At 38.9% G+C, this 20,951-nt stretch overlaps 1 long non-coding RNA gene across 1 annotated transcript in view; it reads right to left on the reverse strand.

Moving 5' to 3' along the window:
- Window positions 1–20,951, reverse strand: part of LOC144299281 (uncharacterized) — a 325,504-nt gene that overhangs the window by 186,427 nt on the left and 118,126 nt on the right. The window lies entirely within an intron of this gene.

Below are 20,951 nucleotides of genomic sequence, written 5' to 3' on the forward strand. Positions count from 1 at the left end.
ACAGATGTTGTACTAGAAGGAGCAAGACCATAAGGTACCATTTTATTTCCAATAGATCACATATCCTAATTCGCATGAGTCTTAGGATACTTTCGGACACATGTTTCGCAGGCCATCCTAATCCAAGGACAGGAGATAGGGCAGTGACAAGGAGGGGGCAGCCATGAAAACACCCAAATGCAGGAGGAAATTGGTGCATCTCAGGGAAAAGGGAGGGAAGGTGGAAGCTGTATATCTACAGGGCATCCTCGGACGACATAGGGGTTATGACACTCACCCCATCCACCTATGACTCTTGACTCCCCAAAACTTAACTACAAGTAGCCTACTGTTGTTGAATTGAAGCTTTACTGAAATAAGGTAAGAAAAGGTAAGGAAGGATAACACAAAGTCGATTAACACATGTTATATAGGGACGCCTGGGTGGCTCAGCAGTTCAGCATCTGCCTTTGGCTCACGGTGTGATCCTGGAGTCCTGGGATCGAGTCCCACATCAGGCTTCCTTCATGGAGCCTGCTTCTGCCTATGTCTCTGCCTCTCTCTCGTTCTCTCTCACCTGTCTCTCATGAATAAATAAATAAAATCTTTAAAAAAACACATATATATTCTGTATGTACTGTATTCTTATAATAAAGTTAGACAATAATTATTATTAAGATAATAGAAAGGAAGAGAAAATACATTTCCAGCGCTCTCCTGTATTGAAAAAATATCCATGTATATGAGTACCTGTGCTCTTCAAACTGTTGCTCGAAGGTTAACTGTATTTCTTTTCTTAATTGCATATGGATAGGTAAGGGTTTATTTTATATATTTTTTTAAATATTTTATTTATTTATTCATGAGACACACACAGAGAGAGTGAGAGAGGTAGAGACACAGGCAGAGGGAGAAGCAGGCTCCGTGCAGGGAGCCTGACGCAGGACTCGATCCCCAGGTCTCCAGGATCTCGCCCTGGGCTGAAGCAGCGCTAAACTGCTGAGCCACCCAGGCTGCCCATAGGCAATGGTTTATAATCCAAAAGAAGTCTTACATTTCTTGCCAAAGAGGACGAATTTAGCTGTTAATTTATAGAATTTGCTATTTTAAGATAATACCTCTTTTGATTTTTCTCTAGAATGCATTGTTTGCATTTGGGCTTTTTAAACACATTTTGCATTTGTTAGAGTTTGTGTATGTTTATGTTCTTGCAAGACTGCCTAAGAGGATATTATAATGATCTGATTAACTGTTGTGTTCATATTCATGGATGATATCTTCTGGCACTTATCATCTCTATTCTATTGGTCATGGCATTGTTTTGAAAATTGGGAAGAGCAAAAACATGTCACAAGGATAATTTCCTTAATGGCCGTTTAAATTTTTCCTTTGCGGTTTATTTTGTGTGTGTCTGCCTGCGTATGTAAACACTTGAAGATTTTTTTCTCAAAGTAAATTGTGACCTTTATTGTTTTAATTCTAAGTAAACCTTTTTTGAAGCCTTAGACTTTACTGCCCTCTGTCTCCAACAGGCTCGCAGCACTGACACAGCACTAATACAGAGATGTAGACTGAAACTATAAGTTATACACACACACATACACACATTAATGGAAAGATTTTAACAGAAGTCTAATGGGAAAAATTGGATAAATGAATCCTCTTTAAACGTACACTGCTTTCTGAATATTCCCTATTGATGTGGTCAGCATTTGCTTTTATTACTTTGGAGTTGAGAAGATCTTAATGTCACACACACACAGAAATATGTAGAACCCAACCACAAGGAAATGTTGGTATTCAGCATGCAAAATCACACATTAAACTTATAGGTAGTTAAGTCCAAGCCCATGGTTGCCAACAGCATTCATACGTTTGGTTAAATGTTATTTTGATTTATTAGTGGGACTATAAAATTCCTTAAAGAAGCATGTTCACAAAAAGCCAAAGCAGAGACTATTAGCTGGGCTTGTATTGCTGAAGCCATAAAAATTAACAAGTAAACATAGAAAACACAAGTGTCAAGTTATTTCTGGGCTCCTCATTAGTATAAATATTTTTAAGGCTGCCTGAATATATCCGGGCAGACTTGGCAGCTGATGGGTGAAACAACACAGGGCAATGGGTAGTGTAGTAGTGTAGGCTGTGGCTCAGAGGGTCCTGAGCCAGGGAGGAGCCTGGATACTGGAACTGAGGAACAAGGGAAGGTTTGGAATAAGAGTTTATGAGACCAAGGCTCAAGCTTATATAATTACCACTGTCTGGAAGAGAAAAAACTAGATGTTTGAGAGAAGTTTCGAGGAAAAAAAAAAACAGAAAGAGTTATTAGTTTTAAATATTTTTAAGTCCTAGGGTAAGGATGGTATTTCTGGCCTGGGGAGGAGATTCAGTAGGCTACTCAGGTGAGGAAAGGGGACTGTGACCTAGCAGTTGCTCCAGTGCTTTCTGCAAGAGCTGGACCTGGTGCCAGATCATAGATAACTGTGGCCTGAGGGAAGCAAGTGCAGGAGAGGTGAAAGCATTTCCAAAAGCTAGGAGGCAGCATTGAACTGTATTTTAACAAGAGCGAAGCGGAGCAAGAGGAGGTCTGCTGCCCTAGAGAGCTACAAGCTGGAATAGGCCAGCTTGTTCCAATTTCAACAACCACCCCCCTCCCTCTCCCTCCTCTTCAGATCAATAACTGCTTCCCTTGGTTACAGTTACTTACCAGGGAAAATACACTTAAAACAACACACCACTGGAATCCTTTCTTCTGCTCTTGGAAGATAAGTACGTGTTTCTCTCTTACGTACAGTTCACTGTTGTGTTTTTAACAAAGTGCTCCAAATTGGGGATGGGGAACAATCTTTAGTATGCTTTTGAATAAAGTCAGTAATAAAAACAAAATATTGCAAACTCCCATAAAGCTTTAAAATGTAAATCAGTTCCTCTCTTTGGCTTTATGATCCCTACAGACTCTGTGGCGGTCCCTCCCCAACCAGCTGTGGGCAAGACTGCTCTCCTGCCGTGCTTGATTTTTCTGCTCAGTGCAGCAGGTGCAACTCTTTTCCGATTTGGACAGCGTTTATTAAATCTAGTGACCATTTATGTAAACTTTTTGATCTCTCATTCAATTAAAAATTTGTTGTTGAGAATGGAATTCATATTTGCTTCACAATTGTATGCTTTCACCAAGCACATACCATGTGTTTTACATAGTTGGTATCAATACAATTTTAAACAGCGTGATTTCCAAGCTCTATCAGTTTGCTTTAACCACTGGGAAACAGCTTCTGGATTTATTCTATTCCCTTGAGAGCCTAGATCTCCGTGATGGGAGAACTCTAAGTGGAGGTCAGTCAGGGCTGCTGCGTTGCTGGCACCGTGCTGCCACACTGTATATTCATAGGTAATATTTAATTTAAAACATGATCTCTTGGGAGTTGCACTGCAGTGCTCAAGAGATATAAGGCATCCAAATAGTCCCACCTCCCACTGGATGACTTCAAATTGTATGTTAGCTATATTTTTTGAGAAATTTATGCCAGATACTGTGTGGTGTTTTATAGGATTTAAACAACATTTAATCATGATTTAGTCCTCTTTCTTGTAGAACTTCATGTGTTTAGCATAGAGAGCACATCATTTGCTTTTGTTCTTGTGTTTGCATGTCCATTTTTTGAGTCTAATGTAAAAAATGAGTACTTTTTAGCATGAATAGGAATAGTTCTCTCTCAATTTAAGGAAAATTAAAGACAAATATTTAATTTTATACTGTGATAAAAGTAAACAGCAGAATCTATAAGTACTTAAAACTAATATAAATAAGTATAATAAATATATTTGTATATATAGATAACTGAACACAAATTAGTTATTAAAAGTTTTGCAGTAAATGGTTAAGCTTTAGTAGTATCCATTAATATGACTATTGGATCAACATGTCAACATTTACTCTCTTATGACTTTTAATGGTGTGTCAATAAGTATAAATTGTGACTATTTCTCAAATGATATAAAATGTTAGGAAACTAGTAAAAAGTTATGAATCACACAAAGAAATCATTAGACTTGAAAGGAACTTTTCAGATAAAAACTGAGAATTCTAGTACTCTTAGATTAAAATAAGTTAATAATAAAGCAATGTAATGTACTTATTTATTTTACATGTATCAAATATGTATATTAACATATACATATTTATAATACATTTATAATTTAATGACTAATATGCATGAAGATTATAACTGAATTATTTATTCCAGGGTAGAAAAATATTATCCATGTAATTGAAAGATTGTAAAGCAAAGTGAATGCATGAATGAATGATGACACATTTTTCATTTGGTTCAAATCCATACTCTTCCTTTTAATTTATTTTTTATTGGTGTTCAACTTGCCAACATATAGAATAACACCCAGTGCTCATCCCATCAAGTGCCCCCCTCAGTGCCCATCACCCAGTCACCCCCGCCCACCTCCCCTTCCACCACCCCTAGTTCATTTTCCAGAGTTAGAAGTCTCTCATGTTCTGTCTCCCTTTCTGATATTTCCCACTTATTTTTTCTCCTTTCTCCTTTATTCCCTTTCACTATTTTTTATATTCCCCAAATGAATGAGACCATATGTTTGTCCTTCTCCAATTGACTTATTTCACTCAGCATAATACCCTCCAGTTCCATCCACATGGAAGCAAATGGTGGGTATTTGTCATTTATAATGGCTGAGGAATATTCTATTCTATACATAGACCATATCTTCTTTATCCATTCATCTTTCAATGGACACCGAGGCTCCTGCCACAGTTTGGCTATTGTGGACACTGATGCTAGAAACATCGGGGTGCAGGTGTCCCAGAATTTCACTGCATCTGTATCTTTGGTTGTCAGTCCCCAGCAATGCAATTGCTGGGTCATAGGGCAGGTCTATTTTTAACTCTTTGAGGAGCCTCCACACAGTTTTCCAGAGTGGCTGCACCAGTTCACATTCCCACCAACAGTGCAGGAGGGTTCCCCTTTCTCCACATCCTCTCCAACATTTGCGGTTCCATACTCTTATATAGAGATTATTATTGATAAACCAATAGATCACAAGTTTTGAGAGAGATCCCAAGGTTCATATTTTATAGCGCCAGTCACAAGGAAGACAGAGGGACCATCCTCGGGGATTGATTGGTCCAGTTAGGGAAGACACTCTCTTCTGACCAATGTGTTACAGCCTGAAAAGGAACAATATTGAATGTGGATGCTCTGGCTGCCACACAATAATGGCATGACTGTAGAGAGGGAAAAATGGCAATCTGGTCAGATGATTCCATGGGCTTCTCATAAAATTAATGCCTTAGGATCTCAGCAGGCATATATATTTTTCATTTAAAATTTTAAAAAACCCACCACATAATATACCGATATATTGAAGGTTGAGGAGCAGAAACCTGGGAACATGTCGTTGGGCTGGGTAGCTGATTTTAAATGAGGCAGTTCTGAAGCACATCTATAACTGAAGACTGACTGCTGGTGCACCCCCAACAACCCAACAATGGCGGGGTGGTAAGTTGTTCACCCCAGGGTGGAATCCGGGCAGGTAGCACTGCAGATGTTATCATGAGCCCCTTGTGTTTCCAGGGTACATTTTCTGACATAAATCTAGAGAATAGTTCCTCTAATATTCCAGGGAGACTTTATTCACAGAAACACTTAGGAGAGGGATGATAGTTGGATGAATGATAGCTCTCCCTGGTGAATATAGACTAGGGCTCACAGCTGATGCTTGTCTTCCTCCTCCTCTGTCAATTCAGAAGTGCTCTCACTCTCAGTATCTCTGCTGGTCTCAGGGACGTACGTGGTAGTGTCACCCAGACCTCTTCTTGAGAGGCCTGAGCTCCTAGTCACCATTCTCTTCTCAAGCTATGACTCTGCTTTTACCAGCATAGCTGGTCAAGGGGTCCCAAGGGTCCCAAGTGGGTCACTTGTGTGTCAACATATTTCTTCCTGCCCCCAATCCTGATGACCACTGTCTAGGAAATATACTAAGGTGACAGCTCCTTACCTGTTAGGTTGTCACAGAGTCCCAAGAGCCCAGGAAGCACACATTTCTTAAGTTTAAAGAAACTCTTGCTGTGCATTCTGATTTAGTAAACCAGACCTCTGAAGCTACAGGGCCCAGACTTGTGAGGATGGGAAACATGTTCTCCAACAGGGATGTTGCACATGACAATGAGTAAGGCCACTCTTGCCCCAACCTCTTTCCTCCCACACCCGTTCATTCTCACCATATACAATTCTGAACTAGAGCAAATTGCATCCTGGAAGAAGGCTGTGCCTATAACACTCTGTTCCATAAGATTGACAGGGGCTGAGCAGTGTGACTAACCAGTTCTGTATTTGGGGGCTCACCCATTATTGAATCTTTGTTGCTATGTAAAGCAGGTTCTTCGATGTGACGTTACATGGCATCCCATGTTCAAGAAATACACATTTTTGGAATGCCTGGGGGCTCAGCAGTGGAGCGTCTGTCTTTGGTTCAGGGTGTGATCCCAGGTACAGGGATCAAGTCCTATGTTGGGCTCCCCATCTTGGGAGTTGACTGGATTTGGGCTTCAGCTTCTGTCCTTCAGTTTTCTTCTGGGCTCTGCCACATGGAAATTACTTCTCAGTGTAATTCTTTTGATCAGGGTGATTGTTGATAACTCATGTTTTATGTAATCATTTTATTTGCTTTAGCCACAGGATTATCCTTATTACTTAAGCTTTTTCAGGTCTACTGCTCTGATTATGTTTCTGTGAGAATTCCCTAATTTCCTGGTATCTGGTATAGTTTTTGTTTTTAAAGATTCTTTATTTATTTTGAGACACACACAGAGAAAGAGAGACAATCTCAAGCAGACTGGGAGCCATGTGCAGAGCCAACACAGGGCTCCATCTCAGGACTCTCTTTTTCTCTCTCTAAAAGTAAATAAATAAAATCTTTAAAAAATGTGGATTCCTGGACCCCAAACTCAGAGTTTCTGTTCCAGTTGTTATGGAGAGACAGTGACAGATCTAAATACCAAATATAGCATTGTTTCTAATTCAAGGCTTCTTAAACTTTGGATCACTTCAGAATCATTATGAAAATAGAAGAAATAGGGATGACCAGAACCTACCCAGGTCTACTACTTCAGAATCTGTTAAGATAGTGATACCACTTTTTATTTATAATTTCTACAGACATTTCTAGATGTCTGCCAAAGTTTGAAAGCCATTTATTTAGTAATAGCAATCTAATTCAGCCTTGCCAGAGCTTTGATTTTAACATTTCTATAGAGAAAATATATTTTCCATTAGCGCTGGTTTAATCTGTGTGCCTTTGGCTGCTTTAGTGTGTATCTTTATATTGTACCAACTTGTATCTATATAAATTGTATTTCTATATGTGTATCTTTTGTATATCTGTAGGTATATGTCTATATCTGTGTGTATGTCTGTATCTCTATCTGTTAGTAGATAATTATATATTACAATGAACAGATTATTCTATATAATGTATCTATGTATAATGTATAATTTTCATCTATTAGGACAACTACTTCTTAAAATATATCTGAGGTCTATGAAGGAATTACCTCAGTTAAAATCTTTCTTTTTACCATACAAAAATGAGAGTATTCTCTTTTACAGCAAATGAATTATGCAGTAAAAAAGAAAAGAGAAGAAAATCCTTGCTTGTTTGTCTTTTAACTATTGCATGAGGACGGAAGTACCTGATTTATCCAGTTTCCAGGATGTAGCTCAGCTGTTATTATTATTTTACAGGAAGATTTAATGGTTGAGCAGTGAACAATCATCTTTAGTACTCATCCCGTTCCCATAAAAATTACTTAAGAAGAGAGATTTTGGCTCTTAAATGTTAAGCAACTAACATATTTCTAAATAATTACTGATTTAAAATTCAATCCAGTTTCCATTGGTTCCAACTTCTGTAATAAGGGCTTTAAATTTGTCTTCTAGAATTTTTTTAAAGTACTAAAATTGGTGATACCAGTACCTTTACCTGGTATATGTGAGTTGATTCTATGTATGTTGATTGTATGTTGATTGATTATAGACTAAAATGTAAAAACTCTTCTTAACTCATGGGTCTTACATACAGGAGATGCACCGGGTTTGTCTTATAGGCCATCGCTTGCTGAAATTTTTATAGCATCTACTACTTATGAGGAAGAATGACATTTGCCCAAAGTGTTACTGTCATATTTTAGAAGACATGGAATTTGCAAACGTCTCTCTGGGGAGATGGTAAATTATAAAGAGAATCTGACATCTCCTGTATTTAGGTCCCTCGTCACCTCTTACCATCTCAGCTCATCATGGAATGTTCTGTTGTTCAACTTTGTAGGAGGTTAAGCACAGGCTGGCCAGAAAACCTTTCCATATAATGAGAATTTTGGGCTTAATTATTAAAGTATTTCATAAATCTTTAATAATAAAACCTATAACTGAAGACATTTTCTCTGACCTAATTTTAAATACCAAAGCTGAAGATTCAATTAATTAGACCTGTGAGCTCAATAAAGCATTTAAAACAATAATTTTGTCTTCAAAATAAATACCTTTTTTTACCAGAAAATTTAGGAAAAATCGTTAATGGCCTAAATTCGAGGAAAAAGTGATGGTAGGCTCAAGTATCATGTATTAGGTAAAAATATAGCTATCAATTGTTAGCAGAAATAAAATGCCCAAATTTGAATTGTACATGTTAACAACAGCTATTTTCCAAGGAGATTTATACTGGTTGAGGTTGTTATTGTATCTGTCTTTTCTGGGAGTTTCAAGATGAAGTATCAGCTCATTTAAAAATATTTCTTAACCATTTACTACTTACTATATTGTAGCATTGATTTTTCTGTATGGGGAAAAGTCACAGTGCCTAAAATAGTTGATAAACACGAGTAATTCACGACAAGTATGAGAGTCAAAAAGATGGCCTGACTATCCTAGGAAAAAGTAATTTTTGCTTATTTGAAAACTACAGCAATGAACCCAGGTCAAGACAGCTGTTAACATAGGTACTGCTTTCGGCAAATGGTACCCTATCTTTATGTTCCCACGGTGGCTAAATAATGGCCTTAATGGTCTCTGCTATGTAATTCCCAGAATCTGTGAATATGTTATCTTATATGGCAGTGTGATTAGGGATCTTGAGAGAGATTAGATTATCTTTTTTTTTTTTTGAGATTAGATTATCTAAGTGGGTTTGGTGTAATCACAAGAGAGAAGGGAAAATCATGCGGAGATTCCAGGATTGAAGCAGAGTTCAGCAATGGAATGGGGAAGGTACAAGGGCTGGCTCGAAGATGTAGGGTGGGAGCAGAGGCCCAGAAATGCAACTGGTCTCTAGAAGCTAGAAAACACAGGGAGATGGGTGTTCCTTCCAGAATGTTGATTTTAGACTCTGACTTCCAGAACTATAAAATAATCAATCTGTTGTGCTGTACCACCGAGTTTTAAATAATTTGTTACAACAGTAATTGGAAACAAACACAGAAAGTAATGCCACCTCCAATGCAGGTCTCGAGGTAGCGCAGTAGAGTCTGTAAAGACATATTTAATAGACCTGATGTATCAATATAATGTATTTTATGCCCCTCTGTGCTTGAATATAGACTACAAAATCCAACAAACACTTCTTGGTTTGGGAGGGTGCTTAGAAGATAAAGTTAGAAAGGGAATGAATTCAAACACTGGATAAAATGAAGTTCAAGCTTCTTTGTACATCACTAAAAGCCTTAATAAAACTTAAAATTAAAAATCTGGGAACCACTTGCATAGTTAAAAATGATTTCATATCCGGTTACTTTATGTGAATAAAGATAATGCAAAGTATGTCCCACAGTTTGCACTTAATCCATAGCCTGGTTCTCTATGTGGACAGACTTCAGTGATCTCACTTTACCACTCAGAGTACAAACCATGGCTTTCCTTGTTGCACACACTGTACCCAAAAGTGTGTTGGCATTGTTTTTAAATATTTTATTTATTTATTTATTTATTTATTTATTTACTTACTTACTTACTTAATTATGAGAGAGGAGTGTGAGCAGGGGAGGAGAGGGAGAAGCAGACTCCCTGCTGAGCAGGGAGCTGGATGCAGGACTCGATCCCAGGACCTTGAGATCATGACCTGAACTGAAGGCAGACTCTTCACCGACCGAGCCACCCAGGTGCTCCTGTGTATTGACTTTTTCATGAATATGTGCCATCCCGCATGTCGCAAATAATGAAATATTTTAAAGTGTTTATTACTTTGGACGATAGCCAATTAATAATTATGGCCCATAAGAGGAAAATGTCTTAGGCAAGTATTACTTATGAGTTTGATGTCACAAATACATCAAAATGACAAGTTTTGTAACTTGTGGTTTTTCTTCATTAGCTTGGTATCTAGGATATGAAGTCTCAGGGACTGTTCACGGAGCTCTAATCCTAGACCCCAACGTCACTTGCAGAGTCATTTCACTTTGGCTCAGGTATAAACTCCTCATATACAAACAAACAAGGAATTTAAATTTGTTTTAATTTATTTATTCATGAGAGACATAGAGAGAAAGGCAGAGACATAAGTACGGGGAGAAGGAGGCTCCCTGCAGGGAGCCTGATGGGAGACTCTATTCCAGGACCCCGGGATCACAACCTGAGCCAAAGGCAGATGCTTAACTGCTGAGCCACCTACGCGTCCCAAACAAGGAGTTTAAAATGCAGTGCATGCTGAAGTGAAACATTTAGAAGGTTTTAGTTAAAACTATATTTTATTCTAAGCACATGTTTTTACATCTCTGTACTTTTTGAAGCAAATTTAAATTATTACAAGTGGATAAAACAAATCCTACAAACAAGGGAATTTTTCTGATGCTATCGACCTGATGATTCATGATTCTAAGCTGATACTTAATTTTTTTAGTCAGTTGTTGTTTGTATTATCTTTCTGGGATGTTGGGAGTACAGATACCCGTGTAGTTTTAGAGAGGAAACAATGTAAGAACTGTCTGTGTTCATTAGCTAGGAAAAGTGGCAAAGAAAACTAGAGGTGGGTGATTTAATTTTAGAAACATTTTTATCTTATTTTATTTAAATCCAATTAATTCACGTATAGTGTATTATTAGTTTCAGAGGTAGAGTTCAGTGATTCATCACTCTTATACAACACCCAGTGCCCTCCTTCTTGCTTATTACCCAGTTACCCCATCCCCCCAACCCTCTCCCCTCCAGCAACCCTCAGTTTGTTTCCTATAGTTAAGAGTCTCTTATGGTTTGTCTCCTTCTATGATTTTGTCTTATTTTTTCTTTTCCCCATGATTCTCTGTTTTGTGTCTTAAATCCCACATATGAGTGAAACCATACGATAATTGTCTTTCTCTGATTGACTTACTTCACTCAGCATAATACCCTCCAGTTCCATCTATGTCAATGTAAATGGTGGGTATTCATCCTTTCTGATGGCTGAGTCATATCCCATTGTATAGATAGATCACATCTTCTTTATCCAATCATTTGTCAATTTGTCAGCTCCTTCCACAGTTTGGCTATTGTGGACATTGCTGCTGTGAACATTGGGGTGCAGGTGCCCCTTCTAATCCCTGTGTTTGTATCCTTTGGATAAATACCCAGTAGTGCAGTTGGGTCATAGGGTGACTCTATTTTTAACTTCTTGAGGAACCTCCACACTGTTTTCCAGAGTACTGCACCAGTTTGCATTCCCAGCAACAGTATAAGAGGGTTCCTCTTTCTTCATCCTCACCAACAGCTGTTGTTTCCTGACTATGTTAACTTTCCCCATTCTCACGGGTGTGAGGTGGTATCTCATTGTGGTTTTGATTTGTATTTCCCTGATGACAGGTGATGTTGAGCATCTTTTCATGTTAGACATAATTTCTTACAGTTTGAAGACATTGTCTCACTTCATTCCTATTTCTATTCTGTTAGTAGTAAGAGTTCACTAGTCACTTTGAAGAGTCAACTTAACCTATGGTTAAGTTTTTATAATTGCAACAGTGAGAAATGTCAATTTCCATCATTTTACGTCTGTGTTATAGAAAGCGAGGGTTACTATTTGAGTATATAGTCCTTAAGAGACTCTAGTTGTTTCCATTGAAGATATTTAACAGGGTAGGGGCAATTATTCAAAGATAGAATGTTGACCTTAAATTTTGCTGGATAAAAACGGAAGAAGAGTTCAATACCTTCACACCTCAGCATGACTATTTTCATAGTCATGAACATAGACAATGTTGCGTGTTCTCTCTGAGGGATTTTCCACACACGGGAGAGTATTCCCACATTGAACACCCGTGCAATTCTGTTCACTGCTTTATCCACTGTAATACTGTATCAAAAGGACATTTCCATGAGGCCACTTACTTTTCATTAATTATGATTTTAGAAATATATAACAGTTCACTTAGGGATAAAAATTTACTCAGTATTACTTTTTAAAAAGATACATTGAGGTCCCTAGACTACCTCAATTTCCTGTTCCTTCCTGATATTCTAAAGACTTTGATGGATCCCTGAAACTCCAAACTCAATAACAAAAAGCTCTATACTTTTAACTTCTGCCTCGCATATTGAATCATTTTGGTCTAGGTCATCTCTTTCAAGTGGGGTCTGTCTTTTTTTTTCTTCTGACAAGTCCCAAAGGTGGAGCAGTTATTCTTCATGCTAATAATCACCCTTTCCTGATTTTTTTTCCTTCATTAACGAAACTCCATCCCTTAGAAACTTTTGCCTCATGCGGGTCAAGATTGGTCACTAACATTCTTGCAAACACCTCCTTCTTCACTGGAAATTTTAACTTCTTGCTTGGTGTCTTCTTTTTCACTCTTCTATGATCTATTCTATTCTATTCTATTCTATTCTATTCTATTCTATTATTATTCTTTCTATTCTATTCTATTCATCTGTAAAGAGACTTTGACGTCCACATAAGTTGTTTGGTCTTTGGACTCTTCCTCATTGTTCAATAAAAGTTTTGTTCAACTCCACCTCATTCTCCCATTCCCACAGTCATTTTCAATATCTGCCTCTGAAATCTCCATTTCCAACACCATCTCCTATTTCTCCAGCTCATATATTCTAGCGTGAACACTAACACATACGATCTTGCCAAGATCTAGTACCTATTGACTCAACGGCTTTTATTTTATGCCCTGGCCAGTTCTTTCTTCCTCTTCACTCTCTTCAATTTGAGACCCGTCACATTAATTACTCTAATGCATACACCCATAACTACCTGGATTCTTTCTCTCTTAATAATACTCAAATTTTAATTCCAGGATTGCAGTTATATCCAAATTTCTTACTATTCCGCATTTTCACTTATGTGGAAGTAAGTGGAAGCTAAAAAGATATAATACACCCTTACCTTTGATTTAACATCCCAACAATCAGGAGATCCTCAGTGCTACCCAACCAGCTAATACTCTTCCCTGGTAATGTCCCTTTTCATACTTGGAGACAACTGTTTCACATCTCAGCCTAATTCCTCAAACCACATTTTCCTCCACTTCTTGCCAGGGACAAATTTTTATTTCACAAACAAACACAAGCAATCATGAGGATTTCTCTAGCCTCCTGGCAACTACCTGCAGGATGGCTGAAACAAAGCATACCTACTCAAGAGTGCTCCGTTTGTCACTGTCTCCTCTCTCAATTTATATTTCCCCTCTTCCCTGCATCATTCCCATCAAAATACAAACTTTTTATTATCATTCATCTTAAACCTCTTTCCTTTGACTCACACCACTGTCCAGGCTGATGTGTGTCTCAGTTTCCCTTTAGAAGAACATTTCTTGAAATATTTGTGTATAGGGACAACTGGGTGGCTCAGTGGGTTGAGCATCTGTCTTTGGTTCAGGTCACGATCCTGGAGTCCTGGGATCGAATCCCATGTCAGGCTCTCTGATCAGAGGGGGGTCTGCTTCTCCCTCTGCTCCCCACCACTTGTACCCACTTAGCTCTGCTCTCTCCCTCTCTAAAATAAACTTTAAAATCTTTAAACAAGAATATTTGTGTATATTTCCAGTTTCTTATAGCTCACTTTGCATACTAACCAAGTTTTTATCTTTATCACTCCACCAAAACTATTTTTATAAAAATGGGCAATTTTCTGTTGTCTTAACACTTCTGAGTTCTCATCTTACTTGACCTGTCTTATCATTTGGTCTTCTCCCTGAAATATTTTCTTCACATTGCTTCAGGATTACCACATTCCCCGTTTCCTTCTCATTCCATGAGTCAGTCTATATTGTTCTAATTTGCTGTGTCCTTATTCTAACATTGAAATATTTGAGATTCTCAGAACCTACATGTCCTTACCTAGAGTGATCTCATTTAGCTTCATGATTTTATATACTGAGTACTAATAGTTTCCAAATTTATTTCTAGCCAAATAAGTACTCTCTAGGTTTCTATCTAACCCTCTTCTTAGAAATCTAATTACTGTCTCAACATGTTCAAAGGTAACTCTTGGGATTACTCCTCAAAGAAAAATCTTCCCCACTTCTAGATTTCCCCATCTGCAATCTCTGTACTCAATTCGTCCATTTGCTCATGGTCATATAGGATTTGGACTCCACTTCTCTTTCCTCACTCCCTAAATCCAAGCCATTAGGAAGGTTTAGTTACAACATCTATGGGATCCCTCTCTTTACCAACCTTGCCGGGCCATTGTCACTGAGGTAGCCTCTGACTATTCGTACTGCTTTCATACTTATTGTTAACATCCTTTTCTACACACAACTCAAGTTATCTTTTTTAAAATGCACATTCGAGCACATCATTTTCTTAAAACATCTTAATGGCTTCTTTTCATATGGAGTACACAGTTTAACCTCTTTGCCCAGACCTACAAGACCTTACATGGACTGTCCTGTAGCTGCCTTGGTGACCTCATCTCCACTGTTTTCTTCCTGTCTCAATATCTTCTAGCATGTCAGGTATTTACTATCCTTCAGGTAGCCTCACAATATATGGCATCATCCCTCTGTATGTCTCAGGTTCTACTCAGATGTGGATTCCTCTTCCCTGCCTCAGTGAGATTCCATGGAATAGTATTCCTGTCCACCTCCCTCAGCACAGTATCTTTGGTACCTGCAGCACTGTGCATGTCAGATGACTCCTTCAACAACTCCCAGCTCAGTAATAAATGCAAAAGCTGGCCAGGGTGGCGCTGCCAGAGTTTGGTTTCTAATATTCTTCGTGCAGGCTTGTTTCTGACTGACCAGGTTCGATTACTGGACTCCAGATGGCAATCCCTGAGCCTGCAAGCATGGCCACAGAAGGGACCCCACAGCACCGACAAATATGGCACTGAGGTTCATATTGGTGTGGGTGATGACCTGGTGATGACCGTTAGCTGTCCTCAGTCAAAGGCCCTTGCAGACTGAGGGACAATTCCGGACCTCTTAACTGTCCAGGGATTACTTGTCCACAGACGTCAGGGCTCTGAGCTCCTCTAAGCTGAGATGCAGCAGAGTGAGGACATAGCAATGGTGCAGTCTCTTTGCTTTTTCATTTCAAATATCTTCTTGCTCTCTGTCCATATTTTGTGTCATCTCATAATTGGAGAGGATATTAACGTGTGCCCTAGACTCAAATATACAACATGTCTGTGATATAAAAACAGGTAGAAATGGATTAACCTTCACATGCTAGAAATTTAGTAAGCTCCTCCATGTGACATAGTTCTTTTCATAAGAAAACCCACAAAAACTCTATGTGAGATAAGAATTATGAGAATTAGCCTTCTTTTCTTTTCTCCTCCTGAGGAAATTGATGCTTATAGAGGCGAATAGATTTGCACAGGGTTCCCTTGCTGGTGATGGTAGCACCATGACTGTAACTCAGAACTGTTTGACTCCAGACCCAAGATGTTTCTCCAAGGGGCTTTTCCCTTGACTAAGAAGAGATATCTTTGTATAGTGGAGATATATCTCAAATGCCACTGACTTGATTACTCGTTTATATCTGATACACTCTGGATAAAGTAAAGGCCAGAATTTAACGGAGCCTCTTTCTAAGCAACATGTCAAGAAGTACAGCTACAGGAAACTGTAATATTTGATCTGATATTGTCCTAGCTGCCTTTTATTGTTCCAGATTTCCAGATGGGGAGACTGAGGTACTGAGCAGTGAAGCCACTCGCCCCAGGTCAAGTAGGAGGTAGTGGGTCCGAGAGTCAAGCTCAGATGGTCCATCTCAAGAATCCTTACATTTAACCCTGAGGATCCTGAGGATGGCTGGCTACCAGGACCAAGATGAGGTGTTCCCTGAGAAGAGCTGGGTGGGAAGAATAGAGACCGATGCGGGCTTCCCTGTTTGGAAGAATTCAGTCAGGATCGTGGGTGTGTCAGAGGGCAAAGCTAAGTCCAATATGTCCCAGAGTACTTCCTTTCCTTTCCAGGAGTAAGGTTTGAGGTTTTAAAAAAGTCAGAGCTACCGGTTTGTAATGAAATACATCAACTTTCTTTTTTATGATTCTACATTGCTTGAGTTTCAATCTCAAACCATCTTGATGGTAAAAGGAGAAAGGGCACATGTGAAGTCATGTGAAGTGCTAGGGCTCCTCCCTGTGTGCTTGTTTTGTAGTTGGGATGCTTGATGAGCACCTGTGTGCAGCCCAGCGCCTGGCCTTGGGGACACCAGCCTCTGGATGGACAGTGGCATCTCTGTCTCACATGAGCTTGTGGCCCCTGATGGAGCAGTGTTATCACAGCATCACAATGACTGTTCCCATATGGCAGGGCTGGTATATCCATGTCTCTCATGCTGATTAATCTCCTCTTTTTTAAACTTTCTGTTTTCATTGGTTGAGTAGAAACACACTGGAAACAGAAAGGGAAACATAAGGTGAACTGACAATGTTTTTTTTTTCATTTAGAAAGAGCTGTAAATATAGTACTTCTACCTCTTCATTAGGTGATAAAAGCAGATATTACATTGTTAAAAGCATAACAGTCTATGATTGTCCTTCAAGGAACAAATCTCATGGAAGGCCCTTTCTTGTTCGCAGTTACAATGGGACATGTTGGTTTCAACCTTTTTTTTTTTTTTTTTTTGGTTTCAACCTTTTCAAGGAAAGAACCCAGTATGCACATTGACTCCTCATCCAAATGCAAATGAAATATCAGAAAGGGAGACAGAACATAAAGACTCCTAATCTGGGAAATGAACTAGGGGTGGTGGAAGGGGAGGAGGGCGGGGGATGGGGGTGAATGGGTGACAGGCACTGAGGGAGGCACTTGACGGGATGAGCACTGGGTGTTATTCTGTATGTTGGCAAATTGAACACCAATAAAAAAATAAATTTATTATAAAAAAAATGCAAATGAGAATTTGTATTGACTGAGAATCCAAGGTTTTTAAAGCCCAATTAACAGATGATCCAGGCAAAAGTAACTTACTGCCCTCTTACTAGCAAATGTCTGCAGTCAATTTGAAAATTGCCATTCAAATACAAATTTCCTAATAATAAAAAAATCACATTTAAATTAGTGTTTTCTTTCTTAGTCATAAATCTATCCCCAGGCCCTAGTTTCATGAAGGAAATAAATGGGATTTCATGGACTTTTCCTATACTTAGAAGTTAGAGGAGTTTGGGATGCTGCAGTAGTGTGGAGTCCCTTCCGTTCTTGATCTAAGTAGAAGAAGATACTACAATATTTTACCTCCTTTCTATACTCATTCTCCAATGGAATTGACAAAATATCTGAAAAAATTGGAAGCACTAAAATTATATACACTTAAGTGAGCCAGGAGCAGCAACGAATTTTTCTCAATCTCTAAAAGGGAATAGACTGCCTTTGTCATACTAAAAAAAAGCAATATAGTCTCTGGAAAGTAGGAAATGTCTAGTAAGTACTTTTGAATGAATTGATAGACCCCAATAATCTGGAAACCCAGAGGCAGCAGGATAACTGACAGATAGTGGAGGGGTCCCTGAAACTCCAGGCTCTTCCACACTCTGAGTGGGAAGCAGGCATCGAGAGGACCACACACCCTCTTCCTCTGGTGAATACACTGTGTCTCCCAGAACAGAGGAGCATTGGGACTATGGAATCCAGTAATTCAGTCACTGCATTCATCAGCCTGAGCTGTTTAAACAAAAAACAGACTGGGTGTCTTAAACAATAGACATTTATATCTTTAATTTCTGGGAGCTGGGAAGTCCAAGATTAAGATGCAGCAAATCTGGTTCTTGGTGAGAACTCTCTCCTTGGTTCAAGAGAGGTGGCTACCTTCCTTTTGTGTTCTCATGTGGCCTCCTTAGTGCACACACTGAGAGAGAGACAGAGAGAGAGAAGAAGAGAAGGAGTGAGGAAGAGAAAGATGGGAGGAAGAGGGAGAGGGGGAGGCAGAGAGGGTAGGGGGCAATAGGGGAAGGGATGGAGGGGGGAGGGGCAAGGATGGAGGGGGGAGGAGCAGGGATGGAGGGCCCAATTTAATGCATCAGGGGAAGATCCTGTTTGCTTCTCTCTCTTCTTCTTCTTAGAAGGTCACCAATCCTATCAGATTAGGATCCCACCCTCAGAAGTCCTTTAATCTCCTTTTGTTGATGGGGGAGGAGGACGGCCAGAGAGGGAGAGAGAATCTGAAGCAGACTCCACACTGGCACATCTCTGGACCCTGGGATCATGACCTGAGCTGAACTCAGGAGTTGGATGCTTAACTGACTGAGCCACCATGCGCCCCAGAAGTCATTTAATCTCAATTGCATCCCTATCTCCACATGTAGTCACATTGAAGGTTCGGACTTCAGCATATGAATCTGGGCAGTGGGGGGGAAAGGGGACAATTCAGTTCATAACCGTCAGTTCTGCTACCTATGAGTCCTCTTGCTTCTCCTTCTTTTTCTAAGATTTGATTTATTTATTTGAAAAGAGAATGAGAGAGAGCATGAGCAGGAGCAGAGGGAGAAACAGACTCCGCACTGAGCAGAGAGCTGGACGTGGGACTCGATCCCACGACCCTGAGATCATGACTTGAGCTGAAGGCAGATGCTCTACCGACGGAGACGCCAGGGCGCCCCGAGTCCTCTCACCTCTATTAAGAACCACATCTTCTCTGTACCAAACTAATTCTTTCTGTACAATGCAACCCTAAGCATGTGAGGTATTTTTAGAACTATTTCTTTAAATATGAACCCAATCATGTCACTTTTTTGTTAACATCATTCAATGAGTGCACAGAGGACTGGCTGCATCTACTCCTTTGTGAGGCTAAGTGAGTCTAAGATACATCTGGTCTTATCTTGTAGCTTCCATTACGTGAGCTAGAATTTTAAATTATATATAATATATCTCCAAATGGACACTTCTGTGGCAGACCATAAGAAGACTAGGAAAAGACTGAATTTGGAAAACTCACTTATATTTTTTAATTTATTTTTTTATTTTTTATTTTTTATTTATTTTATTTTTTATTTTTGAATTTATTTGCACATATATTATTATATATTTATATATGATATAGTTATATATAACTTTATTTATATTTTATTATATTTTGAATTTCCGAATTATTAATTTTGAATTTGAGCATGTTTCCATATCAATAACAGAAAGTGAGTATATTTTAAAATTTCTGGTAAGAATATAAAAGGCACATTTCTGTGGATGACCTGGCAATTTCTTTTTTTTTTTTTTTAATTTTTATTTATTTATGATAGTCACACAGAGAGAGGAGAGAGGCTGAGACACAGGTAGAGGGAGAAGCAGGCTCCATGCACCGGGAGCCTGACGTGGGATTCAATCCCGGGTCTCCAGGATCGCGCCCTGGGCCAAAGGCAGGCGCCAAACCGCTGCGCCACCCAGGGATCCCGACCTGGCAATTTCTAACAGTATGTCACAGTTACCCTTTGATCCAGAGATTCCACCCTGAGGAACCCCTGTCACTTGACAGCATTACAGAAAGATACATAGACAAAGCTGTGCGTTATAGCAACATTTTAACTCTGGAAACAACCCAAATGGTCATCCTCCAAGAACCAGTTAAATCAACTGTGGTGCATGCATATATTGAAGCACCAAGCAGAAATGAGGACTATTCAGAGTAAGAGTGGCCTCCAACACCCATGATTAACTGTAGAAGGGGAGGTGGGGAGCCGTATGCATAGCACGCTGCCTAAAGGGATAACTGTCCTTGTGTGTGTGCATGAATAGATTTGCATGTTTCAAAATGGAAGAAAACAATCTAAAAGTGGTTACTATGGGTCATAAGAATGGAACACGCTGGAAGGGAGAGTGGCTCCTTTTTCTGAAGACATCTTTTTTTCTAGTCTTGACTTTAGAAACCTGTTACTATTTTAATAATTACAAGACAAATTTAAATAAAGACACACCTAACATTGAAGGCCAAATGGAATGAATGAGCCCGTGTATCAAATTGGAGCTTTAACACACACAGGAAGTGGTAACTTGAAATGATTCTAACTCCAATACTTTTCCTGATATGCCTGGTGGAGTATTCCATGATGTAAGAAGCCAAAAGTAAAACAAATTGTTTTAGCAATGATAGTGTTACTTTAAGTGCTGTTATTGCTATTCTGAGTGTTGTGTATACATTTGATACATATAGATAGGTAGATAGATATTACACTCTATGTGTGTATGTGTGTCTGTTGTGCAGTAAAACAAATATTTAGGTTGATGTGGAGGGTAGATTTTAAATGAAAGAAGATGATGATATACATAAAACCAAAAATTATAGTAAAAATCTTATATTTTTGTTAGCCTGAACTTTATATTTTACTAATTAAAATTAATATTTATTCATGTCTGTTCACTGGAAAAAAAAAACTAGGAAAAATAACCACCAACCACAGGAACCCTTAGCCACCTGTTATAGTATCTATAAAACATTGTCCAGTAAAAGGAATAGTGCTTCCTGGAGAAATGGTTTCTTTCAATTCTGGTTCAGGATATTAAGAAGTTTATGAGATAATCCCAGAACACATTGTCA

This window comes from Canis aureus, chromosome 27 (genome assembly GCF_053574225.1).
Source record: "Canis aureus isolate CA01 chromosome 27, VMU_Caureus_v.1.0, whole genome shotgun sequence".
NCBI lineage: Eukaryota > Metazoa > Chordata > Mammalia > Carnivora > Canidae > Canis > Canis aureus.